Genomic DNA, 17,461 nt, shown 5'->3' on the forward strand with positions numbered 1-17,461 from the left:
TTCAGTTCTAAGAGTGGGAGGAGGGGGGGGGGGGGGACAACAGGTACTTCTACATCCTCCTCTCCCCCCCCCCCCCCCCCCAAAGATAAAATCCTAGCTACGCCGACCCGGCGTAGCTAGGATTTTCCCCGCTTGGTTTCCCTCAAAAAAACAGTAAAAGTCTAGGGATTGAGAGCATCCTATCATATTCCAAATGTCTGTCCAAAAAATCTCGTTACATTTTAGTGTCAAAACGCACCCCCCTTGAAAAAAAGCTGGTGACGCCCCTGATTTATATCATTTATACTTCGTCGTTCATTAAGCCAAATGGCTAAAAAGATAAATGAAACCTCAAACTTCATACAATCATACTCATTTCTACTTACATCATTGGGCTTGTAACGAAATCTGAGCTAAATCAATGGCATCTCTGGGCAACGAAAGTTTCGGAACTCGAAATTAGCAGCACACCTTTATAGCGCCCCCACAGGCCGATACCCAATTTTCTGCTTCACAAGCCCGCCTATGACGTCACAATCAATGCTGAACTTATCACGAACTCATACTTTATTCTGTCCACAACACACATCGTGCACATTTTGCATTTAGTGTGTGTGACTACGGCGCGCGCGCCGTAAATTGCACCGAGACTCGCGCAGAGTGTTTGATAAAGGTTTACTGACATCATTTTGTCTTGAAATTGAAGCCTGACCTACGCTTTTCCAAAGTTGGTGATTTTTGATGGCTTTTGGTGATTTTTCACATAGTGATTTTGTTCTGTTGTGACCTGGAAACGCTGTATGTTCAAAAAGGCATAGTGCCTGCTGCAAGGTGCAACAATCACTTTAATGTTGTGAAACAGAGACCTGTTTCGCTAATTTTGGTGGAGTCTTAAAATCTATTCCCCCGAGGTACTAAAAAAGAGGAATTATTTCAACCAGGTAACAGGTACTCTCTTCCAACTGGGTGAAAATGCAGCGGTTTCAAAGAAAGAAAGGACCACTCTTTGGTGATCGTCGAGTAAGGTCGATGGTGATTTGGTGGCTGCTGATCACGGCCCCGAGTCGAGTTAATAGCTCCTGTGGCGACGAGGACACTGTCGTCACCACCCCCGGCACCACCCCTGCCAATCTTCAGCGGCTCGCCTGAGAACCGCTGTTCATCCCTCGGTGCGTGGAGACCGGTATTTACAACGAGTCGGCGCTTCCTAATTTGCGGGGGCACGAGACACCGCAGGAAGCCATGCTGCACTTTCAGAAATTCAAACCGCTGATCCAGTACGGATGTGTCGCCGATCTAACCATCTTCCTCTGCTCGGTGTTCGCCCCCGTCTGTACGGGGTCGGGAACGCTGGTCCCGCCGTGTCGGTCCCTCTGCGAGAGCGTCAGGGATGGCGGTTGCTTGGACGTCCTAGCGAGTTTTGGCTACCCGTGGCCCGAGAGTCTTGCCTGCGAGCAGTACCCGGATGAGGGGCCGTGCTTTGACGGAACCTGGAAATGGCAATAGAACCTGTAGGAATTCGCTGCTCGCCCTGGAAATGAAAGTGTTACATCATCAGCGTTGGATCTCCAGACATCTTATATCATGGTAAATTCTCACTGTGATCTCGATCGCCACTGCAGCCACCGTCAATGGCTCACTTTCATTCTTCATAATGTTTAGACCTGTTGGAGATCCAACATCAAAGCATTTAAAGAAAATGAATAGTACATTGCAGTTCAGACTTTTACAGGAACCAGTATGAGTTAGGTTAGCATGAAAGAGGTGCCTTGGATTGCAAAGAAAACGTACCTATATGTGCAACATCTCCATATTTTGAAAACTTCATATTTTGGTTTCTAACAGGAGTATCTAAAAGTATCTAGGCCTAACTATCCGTCTGGTGCTTTCTTTAGCATATCTTTGCAGTTCAGACGACATGCAGAACTAACGTGAATTTGTGCGATATGAGATTTCAGCATTATAACACATAAACCATGGTATAAATTCCTGCTGTTCCTGCTCGTGAAGATCTTCCACAATGCTAACTTAGAAACACATGTTTGTATACAACTCTTGTTTTTCTCTTGGGAAAAAAAAAAGTCCAAATTTGACGGTTTCATTGCTGAGTCGGAAATTTGAAGGTATTCCTACATGGCAAGGTTTTTTTTTTTCTCGGTATGTATAAAAACCTCTGTGCAGGAATATTGTGCATTATGATGCAATGATCACAGTGGTCACGTTAACAAACCCGTTTCATATTTTCAGGCGTCGAATCGCGCCATTGATCCGATAAACTTATCAATGCATGTCACAGGCCTTTATTGGCTATTAAGAGTTACGTCTTCTTTTGTTGTTGTTTTTGTTATACGGTACTGCAATCCTATATCTTTGGTGGCGTTGCATGTAGCAATAAATCACAGTCTGGTGTCAGAAAATGAAAGTTGTAGTCCCAACTGAGAAAATATATTGAGGTGTAGGTGTGCGAGAGAAGCGCGCGTACTTTAATATCTTATGATACAGTGGACTCCCGTTATAACGAAGTCCTCGGGTCAGGCAGTTTTCTTTCGTTACATCGAAATAAAAAAACCCGCAAAATAAAGAATGGAAAACATAGATCAGATGATATTGGGGCCTCAATTTTTACTTCATTGTAACGGGGATTTTGTTATAAACGTGTACGTTATAACGGGAGTGCACAAGCTGTCGTACCAGTATCTAAATAGACCAGTTCGTAATTCCACTTTGAACATGAGCAGAAAAAGGTCATTTGTACCGACAGGCATTTTGGTTTGTAAATTCACTGAGATAAGCATCTGATGTGATGATTATTCATGTGATCCTTATCTAATTGGTGCTTGCCAGCACATCCACCTGACAGCAAGGATGGTATTTCGCAATATAAAAGGTGGAAATAGGCTGTTATTGCATTCAATACAAAACAATGAAATGGATGCCTGCTGCTAAATTGTCAACTGATGGAGTATTCTGCTCACCTGATTTAAAAGCAATTTCATTCTTTGTTTGAACATGAATTCCATAAATTGTTACGTCGGGCAAGCTTATGCATTATGCCGCTTTGAAAACGAGTGAAGTGCCTAACCAACTGAGAAAAAAAGATAGGTAAATTGTACCAATGTGCACATGAGGTAATTACGAACTGGATTAATGAGAGCTATTATTCGATCATTGCGCTCATGTCGGTGCGTGTGTCTGTCCAGGGAGGTGCTAGAGAAGGAGAGACAACTACTGCTCTCCTTTAAAGTCATGCGCGGCACCGCCGAGCAAGTTATGCGTTCAACTACAGGTGTTACCCATGTGCTTTGACAAAAGAGAGCATCAATAATCGGGACTAGCGCTCTCACATCTAGAAATACTTGCCCCTACTGCAATTCGCGCTCTCTTTCAATGTGATCATATCTTGTACATTATTCGTTTTATCATACGTGTCAGAAGACGAATTTGTTCATGGGATGCGTTCCTAAAATATTGCCATATAATATATAGGCCTGGATGACGAGTATACTTTATGAAGTCAGAAAATCTCTAATCTTTTTTAAGTGACGTCAATGTATAATGGCTGGATTATATAACGCCGATCAAAATAAAAGACTTTTATTTGATATTTGATTACATGCGGGTTTCATATCATTCATTATTTCTTCGCGTCCCACTGTCGACTGAAGACCAATTAGATGGACTTCCATCATTCGATTGTGCAATACTATTTTTTTTTATTCTTGTGTATCCGTTACCTTGGTGATGACGGCCCGATTCTCGAGAGATTGTCTCAGCCTTACCTTCTCCAAGGTCATATCTATAATCACTTATTATCATGATTGCTATTGATTACATCATTACCATCAGTGATATCATTACGATACAATTACTTTAGATAATTCCTAAAAAGTTTTTTTTTTCAATCATCTATGTGTGATATTCGGACATATAAAACAAAAATGGATTCTAAAATGAATCATTCAACTTTGGTTTCTATATGCATTCTTAGAATTTAGCAGTTATCTGCAAATTACAGTAGTATTACCATGAGAGTATCATCGGGGTCATCATCACACCAGCCCGACACCCACCAGTCATATGGCCCACTAGCACGACACTAAAAAACGTTTCATTAATCACACAGCCCACGAGTCATACACCCCATGAGCTCGGCACTATAGGCAAATCAGCCCCATGATTATTCAAATTCAAATTCAAAGGATTTTATTTCCATATAAAGTATAATAATAATAATAATAATAATAATAACAATGATAATGATAATAATAATACAATACATTTATAAGGCGCTTAATACAGATGTTTCTAAGTATTACAAAGCAATATACATAGCGCTTACATATGACTACATAATATTTTACGGAACTTTGAATCATAGGCAAACAAGGCCCACGAGACCAACACTGTGTACATTTAGCGCCATATGATGCAATAAATGTCGGACTCACATGGGCCTTTGGTGCCTATAGCGGGACTCGTGGGTCTTGTTTGCTTCGTGTCGGACTCATGAGCCTTATTTTCCGGGTGCACGTCTTCTTATCTTATCCATAAACTTAGAGTTTTGTATAACCGCTATTATGACCATGATGAATTAGAAATCAATCGACGCGGATGGGTATCTTTTATCTATAGTGTCACATCTTTTTCATGAGGAACATAATTGGTCAGATCTAAATAGATGCGTCAAAATGCAAACGATTTGACGCGTAGAAAGTCACAAGTTTATTACCGGGAATTTTGATTAAAGAATAAATCATATAAATGGCTTCCTGATATTATTTCTAATGTTTTAAATCATGTGCATGTAATATTGTATACTAATTGAAATGTAAAACTGTCCTTTGAGTGATTGTCTATATTTGCATTATTTTGCAAGGGTCATAATCAGGTGTTCAGTTTTAATCAATATCAATGAAAACTGTCGAAACCTTAACACGGTTCATTGATATCTATTAACCACTAGATTCCACGAATCATGGTACACTTGTACTAATTTCATTTCATTTCATTTCATGCAATTTCATACATATAACACGCAGGCTATAACTTCTGACCACACGAGCATTGAGAATCAAGGGTTTATGGGACTAATCCAAATGTAGCCTACTAGGGCTTTCTATATAGCTCTCTGAGTATAAATAGCACCGGTCTAGCAATCCTGAGATCTGGGGTTCGAATCCCAATGAACACCCATTTTCTTTGCTCAAAGTTGTCACATCAAATCATTCAGTTCTATTCAGTTTTCTTTTGTGTGTGTGTGTGTGTTTGCTTTCAGTATGTTTATATAATTCCATTAATGACATGTGAAATTTATAATGTACTTTTCAAAAGTTTAAAGTGACATGATGAATACATACACTGCGAACAAAGGATGAATAATATTGATGATATTTCGTCATTATTTTGATATTAACATTCCACCGTTCTCGCATATTGTATATTGTCAGATGTGTTCTATAGTTTCTCTCAAAAATAAGATTTCAGCAAAAGTGTAATTTCACCTTTCAATCTCATATCATGAGGAAACGCAATAAACGTTTTGGATGAGTGACAAAATCCTTCAGCGCGATCATGATCATGACCGATTGCCTTTTATTTGTTTTACAGTTTGCATTTTAGCATGAGTGCAACAGACGACAGCAGTTTCATACTTATTTCACTCGACAGCTTTGATCACTGTTGATGACTATCTAACAATCAGATAGGGTTATTTTCATATCATGACCGTTTAATCATCAACGAAGATCTTTTTTCCCCTTGCCAGTGTAGACCTCAGTGTGGCTAACCGAAAAACGTATATGGTGTTTATGGAGAGACATTGTAGCACAGTGCTGACTACCATCCCTCAGATTTGTGGAGGGCTTTCTCGAAGAGTTGTGGCAGTTTGGTTGCAATGAGGATGATATCGGCTGCAGCGTTTCTCATCTCTCTTCCCCTCGTAATGCTCTCCGGGGCGATCTCGATTTACATCATCCACACGAGAGAGGGTGTTTTCGAAGGAACACAGAAGTTTCTCTACCAAACTTTGTGCCTGGTGGATCTGGTGAGTGGCGCTGTGAGATGCATTCTACACGCCATCCTAAGTCTGAACGACGGGGCGTGGCCGTTTGAGAACCATTACTCTTGCCAGCTCATCGTAGCCTCGGGATACATGCTGCTTGCCGATTCACTCTACATCTTTGTCCTGATAAGTCTAGAGCGCTACATCGCAGTCATTCGCCCTCTCCACCACGTTACTATGGTAACACCTTCCAGAGTGAAAGTGGTCGTTATAATCGTCTTGGTTTATTGTTGTTCCTTCGCTGTTTCCCCTGTCATAGATGCGTGTGAATTCGCAAATTATGTTAAACGAAATTTGTCGCAATTATACCACACCTTTTCGATACTACTTCGGACGCTCGGATAAGAATTGTCTGCTAATCTTTTTCAACATCAATGCAATACCACACGTGTGTGGTATAGCCTGCAACTTGCATGTACTTATCATCACCTGTCGGCAAGCAAAGCGCATCCGCCTTCTAGTTCGGGCCGCCCCGGCCGGCAACAGAAACTATGAAAATTCCGAACTTGTTCCTCCACCTGGAATTGACAAATCGAACGTTAAGGGCGTGATCACCATCCTTCTGGTTACCTTTACCAATGGACTTTCGGCTGTAGCTCTTTATGTTCCATTTATTGGGAAATACGTTTATGGATTGGAGATTCCTACTTGGACACTGGAGCTGTCATTCATGCTAGCGCTAACAAATAGCATTACTAACATGCTGGTTTACATTCGCACGAATCGTTCATTTCGCAAAGCATTTCTTGATATTTGTGGACCCCTACGGAAACCAACTTTGCTGATCAGAGTGCTTCACTCCATGATGAGGAAATGATTCTAATTTTGTTTTAACAAAATAAATTGTGTAGAATTAATTCAATTTAATTCGTCTCGTTTCTGCATTGTAATGACTAAGTTTAACGTGGAAGCTGAAAAAGAAACAGGTACATCGTCAAAAACAGGGACCTTCTTCGCCATCAAAGGATATCACTTGATCATAACATGTACGCCTCCAAAAATGGAAGCAGAACTCTGAGGATTTCTCTTCAACGATTAATCACAAGTTTTGATAAATTGTTGTTCTGCAACTTTCTGTGTTATGAATAATATATTGTTCGTTTATATAAGTTTGTATATTGCAAAGTGTACGGAAGCGTGAGTAGAAATTTGAGCTATTTGCCGAAAGAACACACTGGAAATGAACGGACTATCTTTAAAGGACTTCTACGGCACAAAACGCATGTTGACTTCTGCTGATCTTAGACTTGATTATCACTTATGTGGCCACGTGCACGGATATCTTCAGTGCATGCTTTAATGTATTATATTGTTATCACTATTCTTTTGCTGTTTGTCTTCAATTTGTTTGGAGCCGGCAAAACACACACACACACACACACACACACACACATCTTCCAAGCCAAGATTCTGTCAGTGATATCCTCTGTCAATATTTGCTAAAATAGCCAATAAATGCGATAAAGAAAATACATTTGAATGAACCTTCTCTATGTATACAGGGGGGCTATATAGACTGAGCTTAATCCAATACCTACCAAGTTATCTATTACAGGCGACTCCCGCTATAAATAAGTCCAGGGAAAGGGCAGTTTCTTTATATCGAGATGTCGTCATCTCTCTCTGTTCTGCCATGGACGTCACTGCCCGTTGGCGATCACTGCATGATGCAGTAAGCCTCCTCCAGCTCCCTCTTTACCGTCGCACGAATGCAGCAAGGTGGATCCTCTCTCGCCAGCTATAGGATATCCCAGCCATTGCGGAAAGTGAGTCGCTGTCGTCCACGTGATCTCTTTCCGTTTACAATCCAGTCAGGACTATAGATGTTCCGTTATTGCCTCTTCCTCACAACATGGCCCAAAAACTGCATCTGGCGTTTCCTGATGGTCGAGAGCAGCTCACGTTCAGCCGACACCATTTCGTCATATCAGAACAAATAACTTGGAATACCTATAGTAGTAGGCCAGCCAAGACGATTTTTTTTACTTTGGACGGCAAAATTTGTTAATGCTTAGTTTTCCAGCTGAAAGTCTTGCAAAAATACTCAAGTTTAGCGTACGGCCGGATGTCAAGCGCGTTTTTGCCGAAAAATGCCTTTTTTAGCACAAAATTTGAAAGAATGTCAAAAATCACGATTTTTATTTTTTTACCGAAATAAGTAATGGTTGATAAGTACCTTTCAAACTAGAAATGTTTTATCTTCCATTTCAAGTTTAGAACCTGACTAATATGCATTTGAATGTAGAATTTTTACACGCACATATATGGCGCAATGAAACATAAAAACTTGATTTACTCAAAATTGTACTTTGTAAAATCTACCAATATTTCAAAGTTTTTTTAAACTACCTAAATCAATCTATTCAAAAGTTTTTATTATTCCGAAATATAATATATATTCTGATATCTTATGCAGCAAAGAAATTACAAGATAAGGCGAAAGATAACTCGTTTTATGTTATCCTAAATGGGACGATGTATTTTTACCGGACGCGCATTTTGAATGAAAAATCGAATGTATAGCGTAAGCCCATATATATTGTACATGGTATAGTGCGTGTAGGTATTTATCTTACATAATTGGCGAAGTCAATGGACAGGTTGGATAGCTGACTGCAAAACCCTTTGTGGCACCTTGATATGACTGAAATGTGCTTCTTCCCCACCCCCCCCCCCAAAAAAAAAAAATAAATAAAAAATAAAATCAGTAGTGTTGTTACCATGGCAACTGATCATCATTAGGTCACTCCCTGAAAATTTCAAATATTCATAATTGTAAAACGTACGAAAGTGTTGAAACATTTTGTGTGTGTGTGAAAAATGTGTCAATCTAACTAATCTATGTTTAACAATGAAACCTAAGAGTTATATAAAATTGTTTACTATGTTCGGAAATGGTTGTCATGGAAACCGTGATAACAAATCACATGTTACTGGGAAAAATTACGATACCAAATCTCCCATCCTGCATACTCACCCCTTCCCCCGAGAATGCTTTGGAATTCGTAATGCTATATAGTTTGCATTCTCAGGCCCTGAAACGGAGCCCTGCAAGGGATAGGCACGAAATCACTTTTACTTTTGTAATGTTCTAAGGCGAGGTGTTTGCATTTTATTTTGATTTATTCTCCCGCAGAAGACTTATACTAAATGTTTCTTTTATGATGGTTGATTGTTGACATGAACGTTGTTTGGAACGCACACTTAGTCGGCGACATAAAATGTTATTATGTATCCCGGATTTGTGTGAAAAAGTAAGGCAAATATCACCCTCAAAAGAGAAAATAAGAAGCGAAAAGGAAGTAGAAGTGAAATGCGTACAATGCAATAACAGCTTTATTTCCCCTTCCCATCATTAAGTCGGTTATATCATCGAGTCTATATTGCAGATTATATTAATCCTTGGCCAAGTTCTATGTCCTTGGAGCAGACATGTAACAACTTGTTTGTTTGCAATTCGATTTTTTTTCTATATTATCACAAATTTGTGAAAAAAAAATCATTTCAGTTATCACCAACACTCTAAATTCCCAGTCAACCAACAAAACGTACTACACAATGTGCACACGCCCGCAACCACCGTCTCAAACAGCGTTCACGAATGAAATACAGTAAACAGTAAACGAGGCAATTTCTCTTTTTTAAAGCAATGATTTGCCATTAGCGTACATTTACTAGAATAGCAGCACTTGACATCTATGTTGCTGGTTACCAAAAATGCTGATTAGAATACCATACACAGTAAGAACATGCTTGAATCCTGCAAAATATATATAATTATTTCTCTTCAACAGTATTTCGTTTTGAAAGGTAAAGAACCTCAGTCTCCATTTGTGGACATCTAAAAACAAACAAAAAAATCCATCTGAAAGCAATCTTCTTAAATGATTAAAAGCTTTAGAAAAGAATGAGTCCTCAGTGAAAATGTCTTTCATGAACAAATCTCTGTGATATACATCAAAAGAGTTTGAAAAACAATACAAATTGCGCTGACTACATTAACTGCATTGACAGCCTCAATTTTTTTTTTAAATGTGACATATACTATAATGTGTCCAGCATCACAAACGTTACACCAGTTAGAAAAACAAAATGTTCTCTTTAAGCAATATTTCAATATCTCTATCTTTTTAAAAATTTGTGGTTACATATCCTAGCTAATTATGACTGTACGCTGTTGCATTGAACTTTCGTCAATGTACAACTAAATTAGAATGGTGACTGCCAAATTTTTAAAAATCTACTTTTAGTCTGATATTATTTTTGTGTTCTGCAGACCAGTGTGATAAGGTATCTGTACTGAATACTCGTCTCTCAATGAAGAAAAAAAAAAAAATCACCTCTCCAAAATGCATGGTACCGGTATTTCCCTCTAATACTTTCCCTCATTCCAAGTACCAGAATACATTGCTGGGGCCCTGAATAGCTAACATATATTACAGTATTACCAACATCATGACAATTATGGCACATGTGAAAGAAAACCTGGCAAAACATACATCTTGACCAGTACATTTTCTTTTCACTACTTCTTGTACTTGGCGTTTGGATTGAAACATTTTACTTATGTTCGTTCCTTTAAGCTACATACTATTCTTTTATATCTTAAACTAGAAAAGAAAAAACATGCTCTATGCTATTTCCCTTCAGATTCACCAACTGTTACTTTGTGAAATTTTCTCTTTTTAAGCACTTCAACGTGCAGTTTTTTTTTTCTGACTAACATGTCACATATTTTCCTCCATCCGATGAAGAAAGGCAAAGTTCACTTCCCTTTTGTTGCCCCCCCCCCATAAAAACAAAAACAAAAGACATTCCAATCTGACAGGATTAAAATGTTGGCGTTTGGGCTTCAAAGGAAATAACAGGATCAATTTCCATGAACTACTAGTATGCGGCTTGTAACTGTGAGTCTCAAAGGCATGGTATAGTTTTGGTTGAGATGGAGATTCAGACTTTAACTTTTTGCAAGCAAATAAAAACAACTTATGAAATATGAAAGAGCATCAAATTCTTAGAGTAATTTGAAGTTTGTTTGATTAAAGTTCTTGGTTTTGAAACGGCCGAGAAATCTTTTTAAAAAGTGACACAGAATGATAATAATTAGAAGTGGGTGCCACCTTTATTAGGACCTCTTTGTTTTTGTACATCTCAGCCTTTTCAAAACCAATTTTTAACAAATAAATTTGGAATTCCTCTTGGTATTGTTTACTCTTTAATATTTCGTAACAGGGTTCTCATTATTTTACAAAATCTCCATATCAGCCCCCATCTCAACCAAAAGTAGGCCATCCCTCATCCCTTTAATGCTGCCATCAAAATTGGAAGTAGATCTACATCAAATCATATTGTAAATGCTCTTTGCCAAGTAGTGTTGTGCACATTTTGATATCAGGTCTTGTTTTACTTCATCACTAAGGGAAAAAAAAGAAAAAAAAAAGATTAGAAAAGAAGCATTTAATCTGGATTAGTAGAAATGTCTAATATATACACATGTCTTTTATATATTCAACTTCTATAATAGTTCTGAAAGCACATTGTGATTATATTTGAGAAGTTTAGATGGATGCATTCCACATGTAAGTTCAGGTTCTGATGACATCCTTCATACGGAATCTGGATGCGGACTGGCTAGCCTGGCAGGGTTGTTTCTGGAGAGAGACGGAGAGAGAGAGAGAGAGAAAGAATGGTGTATCTGTCTTTACTTGATGAGGAAAGTGACATGGGCATTTTAATCTTTGGTGAAGACACAGTGACATATAGGCTAATAAAGACATACGGTTACTTGATTTCCTCTATATGTAGTGTTTCCTTGAAACTGTAAAGTATATTATTTTATACAGTAGATCCTAATTGTAGCAATTTAACCGTGAGTACACGATGAAATATAAAATGTAGGAAACTTTCATGATCCAAATATCCAATTCTTTCCATTAAGCTTTTTATTCCATTCAGAAGAATTTCAAGGTAGTGCTTGCCTGATACTGCAACTGGATACATTCAACACTTTCGTGCATATAATGTCCCTGTGACCTTTCACATCGATACCCTCATAACTAATCAAAGTCAAATTGCTTAGAGGTTATGGTAACTTTGCCATCCGAAGGTAAATATAATGTCATGGTAGCAATGCTCTACAGTCAATAAAAATCAGGGTTTCCCTGTAATTTACAATCAGCAGCAAAATCACAACAATAACTAAAATGCTACTTGTACAAGGCTCAGCAGGTAATCATCTCTTCTGTATAAAACCAAAGTTGAAGATGATCTGCTGAGTAAATGTTAAGTTATTGCAAGATGAGAATAGGATAGATGTGCGTGTGAATGATGACTGCAACAACATAAAAACTCCTGCAACCATCTTTGACAGAGGCTAAAAAAAAAAATAATAATCAGCGTTAATTCATGTAAATCTTCGTTGTTGGAGTGATTGACTACATGCATATGCAGTACTGCATTCATTTAGCAAAACATGCGTTAATTTTCTGCCCAATGAACGATCGACAGTCAAAAATTTGGTCAAGATGTCAAAGGCTTGACAAAATATTCCAACATATTTGGGGTTTACATTTTACATGTACATGTATTATTGCTTACCTCCCACATTTCCTTTCGAAATAGAGTGCAGGATGCACAGATTAGAGGTTGGTAGTCAGGACATCTCTCTCTTTCTTTTTTCTCTCTCTCTCTCTCTTGTCCGTAGTTGGCTGTGGTTTGCAGGGTCCATTTTGTCCACTTTGTGCTAATTCTGGTCGAAAATACAATTAACAAAAACTTAAATAAGTTATCATTTTTATGAGTGAAACAGGATAATCATACTGCAACATAAACAAACACATTCATCATGAATTAGAATTAATCATCACGATCTCATGAAACCCTTAGTATGAGATTTTGGATCTTCAGGTCACTGTCAACATTAATTTGTCTTACATGTAATACATTAATCATGTAATTGTTATTATCATCTTTGATGCTCTAAAGCCATATCTTACTGAAAATGAATTATGTAGGATGGAAGTCATCTTGACACCTGTAATTCCTGTACACAAATATTTGATTGTATCATGCTCTCATTTGTATGTGGATTAGGATATGATTTCCTTGCATAAATCGATTTGTATTCATGAGATGATATTCCTAATTTCAAATCGATGACACTTACTTCTGAGCTGGAAAGGGCATTCACATCGCAGTCAAGACATCTTTCTATCTCCCCCTCACTCTAGTGGATGTGATCTCAAACTCAGCATGTCCATTTGTTGGTGACACCTTGATAAAAATAAAGAACAATACATCACAGCATATCACCCTTACGTCATACTTAACGCAACATAATAACAATGGAAAGTTAATTGATCTGTGACTACAGACGTATTTTCATTTGTGCACACATTAAACACTTGTGCCAATTGACATGGTTGAGAAATATTTCATTACATATAATATCTTACTTGATTACATTTATGTTTGATTTTTATATGATCTCATCTTCAGTAGATAGAATACCGTTCTTTCATATGATCCTCTACAATAGAACATGCAATGAATTTACAAGAAAACAAGAATACACATCCGATCATAGATTTGCTCCCCTTATTATATAAATGGAGATACACGTGTATAAGATTATTCTCCTCTCTTTGTTTGCAAAGTATTTGTACACTGCATTGTAATGCAACTGTCAAAGCGAAAACATGCTTGTTACAATTTATTCAAATGGAATAGGAATATTTGATACTCAATGTATTTAGATTTGGCATTATTTTCAACTGGGCACTGAAGTGATACATTTGATAATCAAACACTTAGTAAGTTAGTATTTAGAAGATATTTCAAATTAGACCGCTATTTAAGACATTTACCGTTTCTTACCTTCTGGTTGTTCTGCAATTTGTTGCAGGTAGAAAGAGCTCAGTCTTTACAATTAGATTTTGGCAAGTCAGAATAGGCATATGTCTCTCTCTTTGGTGAAGTTTGAAGACAAGACTCAGTCTGTCCACTTGTTGGTACATCTAGCTGAAAACAGAAATCGACATGGCTCAAATAATTTTTTTTTTCATCTTTAAAGCAGAGCATTATAAGCTAATAGTGAACAAAAAATAAAATCAATTTGAAATTTAATTGTTTTGAAAAGGCATCTTGACATTGACATAATTTTCTTTGTTTCCCATGCAAATCAATTATAACTAAAAATATATCTCTTTCATTAAGATGATATATTTTTTTTTTTAGCTTTTTAAAAAGTTAAAAAAGAAGAAGATATTTAGGTTTCAGTGAGTCGGTATAAATGATCCATTAAAAATGTAATATTTACATTTTTTCAAATGAACCTTTATTCTTTGAGACATTAACATAAGAACTTGGTACTTATGAGTAAAGACATTTCTAAATAGTTTCTCTTTGACTAGATCTATTTGTAAACTAGAAGAGTACATGTAAATGATTCACAGATTAGGAGAGGTTGGCAGTCAGGATTGAACACTCTCTCTCTCTCTCTCTCTCTCTTTCAGGCATATTCGAATGGCAAGATCACTTGGTTGTAGACTCGCTTTTATATAAAACACCTAGGCCTAAATCCTAGACTCTTTTTCTGAACCCACAGGTCTACAAATACCAGAAAGAGTGGAATCAACCTTAGACCTCTGCTCTAGAGACTAATATTAGCCTAGATAATTCACGTTAGAGCTAATGTTAGGATCTTCTAATGTTAGATCTAACATGAACTTTTTGATCAAAGTTAGCCTACATATATATTATAATAATTATGCATAGATTTTAGAACCTCTAGATGCCTAAACTTAGGTCTAGCTAGGCCTAGTAAGCTGGGTCTTTACAACAAAACTGCCTAGATATGAGTAGTAGATTACTAGAAACCTCTAACGTTAGGTAGAATCAGTGGCCCAGATCTTGACTAAGGTTAGACCTAGATCCTAATTCCAGACGCCAGCTATTTATGCTTCAGACCCCGGCCCTAGATTTTATATTGTAGGTCTAGTATATTACTATTAGACTCTAAACGTTGGTAGATCTACATCTACATCTTCTGTATAGTCTACAGCCCCTTGCCCTGGACCTGGCTCTAGCCCTACAAATAGAAATACATCTAACCAGCGCAGTAACGTTAGTAGTAGTGGACCTGTACTGTCCACGTTATACAACTGCTAATGTGCTAACGTTAGGTGTTAAGTTCATTGTGATTATACTACTAGTGCCATAGGGCCTAGCCCTATTGAATTGTTTTGGCATAATAACAGGCGTAGCCGTACATTCTAGCACTAACACTAACATTCGTCGTTAGAGTAACACTACCCCTACTAGCTAGAATGTCTAACACTAACGTTAGTATTAACAGTTAGAGAGAGTGTATTACCGTTAGATAGATTAGACCTAACAGTAGACGAGGATTCAGTCCAACTGCATGTGATGAGGCCATAAATTACAAACCTAGATCGAACTAACAAGACACCTAAATCTAGACGTAGACCTAATGTTTGTTAGGCCTCTTTTCGCACCGTGTCAAGACGTGCTTTACGGAATAATCGCTGTTCCACTAACAAACACCGCCGGCACGGTCGGGTGGCGGCCCGGGGGTTGGTAGGCATGCCCGCGCCCACGGGATCGGTGCGAAATACAGTAATTAAAGACATCGGCCTAACGTAGTACTAGCGCTTGAACCTTGATATTAACCAAGTCTCAGATCAAAGTTTTATATCTAACTAATAGATCAAAACAGATTTTTAAGTTCCGTTATGCAGTGCAATAAGGAACTATGTATTTATTTACTAAGTTACTTACATTCGAAGGAAATAGTCCCTTTTCCAGTCACCACGTTTCCAACTCAACGACCGAAACATGCAGCTCTCGCGCGAGAGATTTTACCTGTATGTAGCTAGATCGTAGGGGTAGTGCGTGTGGTAGACGTACGCACACGTATTAAGTATTCGCGCGCACACAAGCTGCGCGGGGCTACTGGAAAATGCTCGGAAAATGCATTTTCTGAGTTCCTGCAAATTCAGAGTTTTGATTAAAAGTAAAGATTTCTTCAAGAAAACTAGAAATAATATTGACACATTCAATTAAAGAAGCACTTGTAGTTTTATAAAACATTAAAGTACTTTTGGAAGATCATCTAATTAGCTTGGAAAAGCAAACTTTGCAGAACGTTAAGTAATCTGTGAATATTATTTCGAGAAAACAACACCCAAACATTTGAGAGCCCCATATATGGCTGTACAAAATGACTTTTTAAAATGCTAAGGAAACACATTTAAATTGCAATTTCATTAAAAGGGGCAATTGAAACTCATGATCTTTCAAATATCAATTGAATGCAAGCAAAAAATAAAAATCGTGATTTTTGACATGCTTCTGAATTTTGTGCTAAAAATGACATTTTTCGGCAAAAACGCGCGTGACATCCGGCCGTACGCTATTCCTTAGTATTTTTGCAAGACTTTCAGTATGAGAACGGAGCATTAACAAAAAATGCCGTCGAATCCTTATCTAGAGCCTTTTTTGAGGTTTGGCTGGTCTACTATAGCAAAGGCGCTATATTATAGCCGATAATTTTGGGTCCTAAAATTTACTTTGTTGTATCCAAAATTTCGTATTAACCATGTTTGTTATAACGGGAGTGCACTGTACAATGTCTTTTGCAAAGATCTTTTTAATTTTTCATTTACGTCAACGATGCAATGTTCTTTTTTTTTTTCTTTTTATAATCGCTGAATGGAAAATGTCAATGATGGCGTCATCAGCACGTATATTAGTGGGGTGGCTTAGTGAAATTATCGTGACACGGCGGACAAAAGCATGATTTTTTCACCAAAGGTACTTCATGATGTACCTTCTCAAAAAATAGGGTGCTCCAAGAAAATTGATGCTGGGAAGGAGGTCAGAGGTCAAAGGTCAATGACCTTTATTTGTGAAATTGGTTTTTTGACTATTTCTCAGGTCAGGAATATCCAATCTGGATAAAACTTGGCAGGAAGAATATTGAGAACAAGTAAAATATTTTGATTGAATTTGGAGTGAATTTTCCAAAGGTAAAAGGTCAAAGGTCAATGAACTTTTTCTAAAAATCATGTTTTTGTTTATTTCTCGAGGGAGGAAGATTCAATTTTCACAAAATTTGATATGAACGTTGTATAGAAGGTACCAAGAGTATAAACCAGGGGTCAAATATAATTGTTGATTTGTGCGTTGCCATGGCAACCCAAAACTAGGGTTTTTATTGAAGTTAGTTACAGGAGGCTATTTTCCAGTTTGGAAGAGATTCCATTTGAATAGGTACAACTGATCGACGGGATGTATAGAGGTTTGAAATACTTTTCATTAGTGTTAAGTGGTATGTTGCCATGGCAACTATATATATAGATTTTGGTTAAACTTAAAGGAGACTTCAGAACTTATGAATTT

General features: G+C 37.6%; 1 long non-coding RNA gene across 1 annotated transcript; it reads right to left on the reverse strand.

Annotated features, from left to right (window-relative positions):
* Nucleotides 1-12,418: 12,418 nt before the first annotated feature.
* On the reverse strand, nucleotides 12,419-15,909 carry LOC139715350 (uncharacterized). The gene is made up of 4 exons (XR_011709817.1): nucleotides 15,839-15,909; nucleotides 13,916-14,059; nucleotides 13,206-13,312; nucleotides 12,419-12,788 (listed from the first exon to the last, which is right to left on the reverse strand). It is a non-coding gene; the product is annotated as an uncharacterized lncRNA (long non-coding RNA).
* Nucleotides 15,910-17,461: the final 1,552 nt, after the last annotated feature.

Source organism: Diadema antillarum, unplaced genomic scaffold, assembly GCF_040938485.1.
Source record: "Diadema antillarum isolate AM-2024a unplaced genomic scaffold, OU_Dant_1.0 scf00000006, whole genome shotgun sequence".
In the NCBI taxonomy this organism is placed as follows: domain Eukaryota; kingdom Metazoa; phylum Echinodermata; class Echinoidea; order Diadematoida; family Diadematidae; genus Diadema; species Diadema antillarum.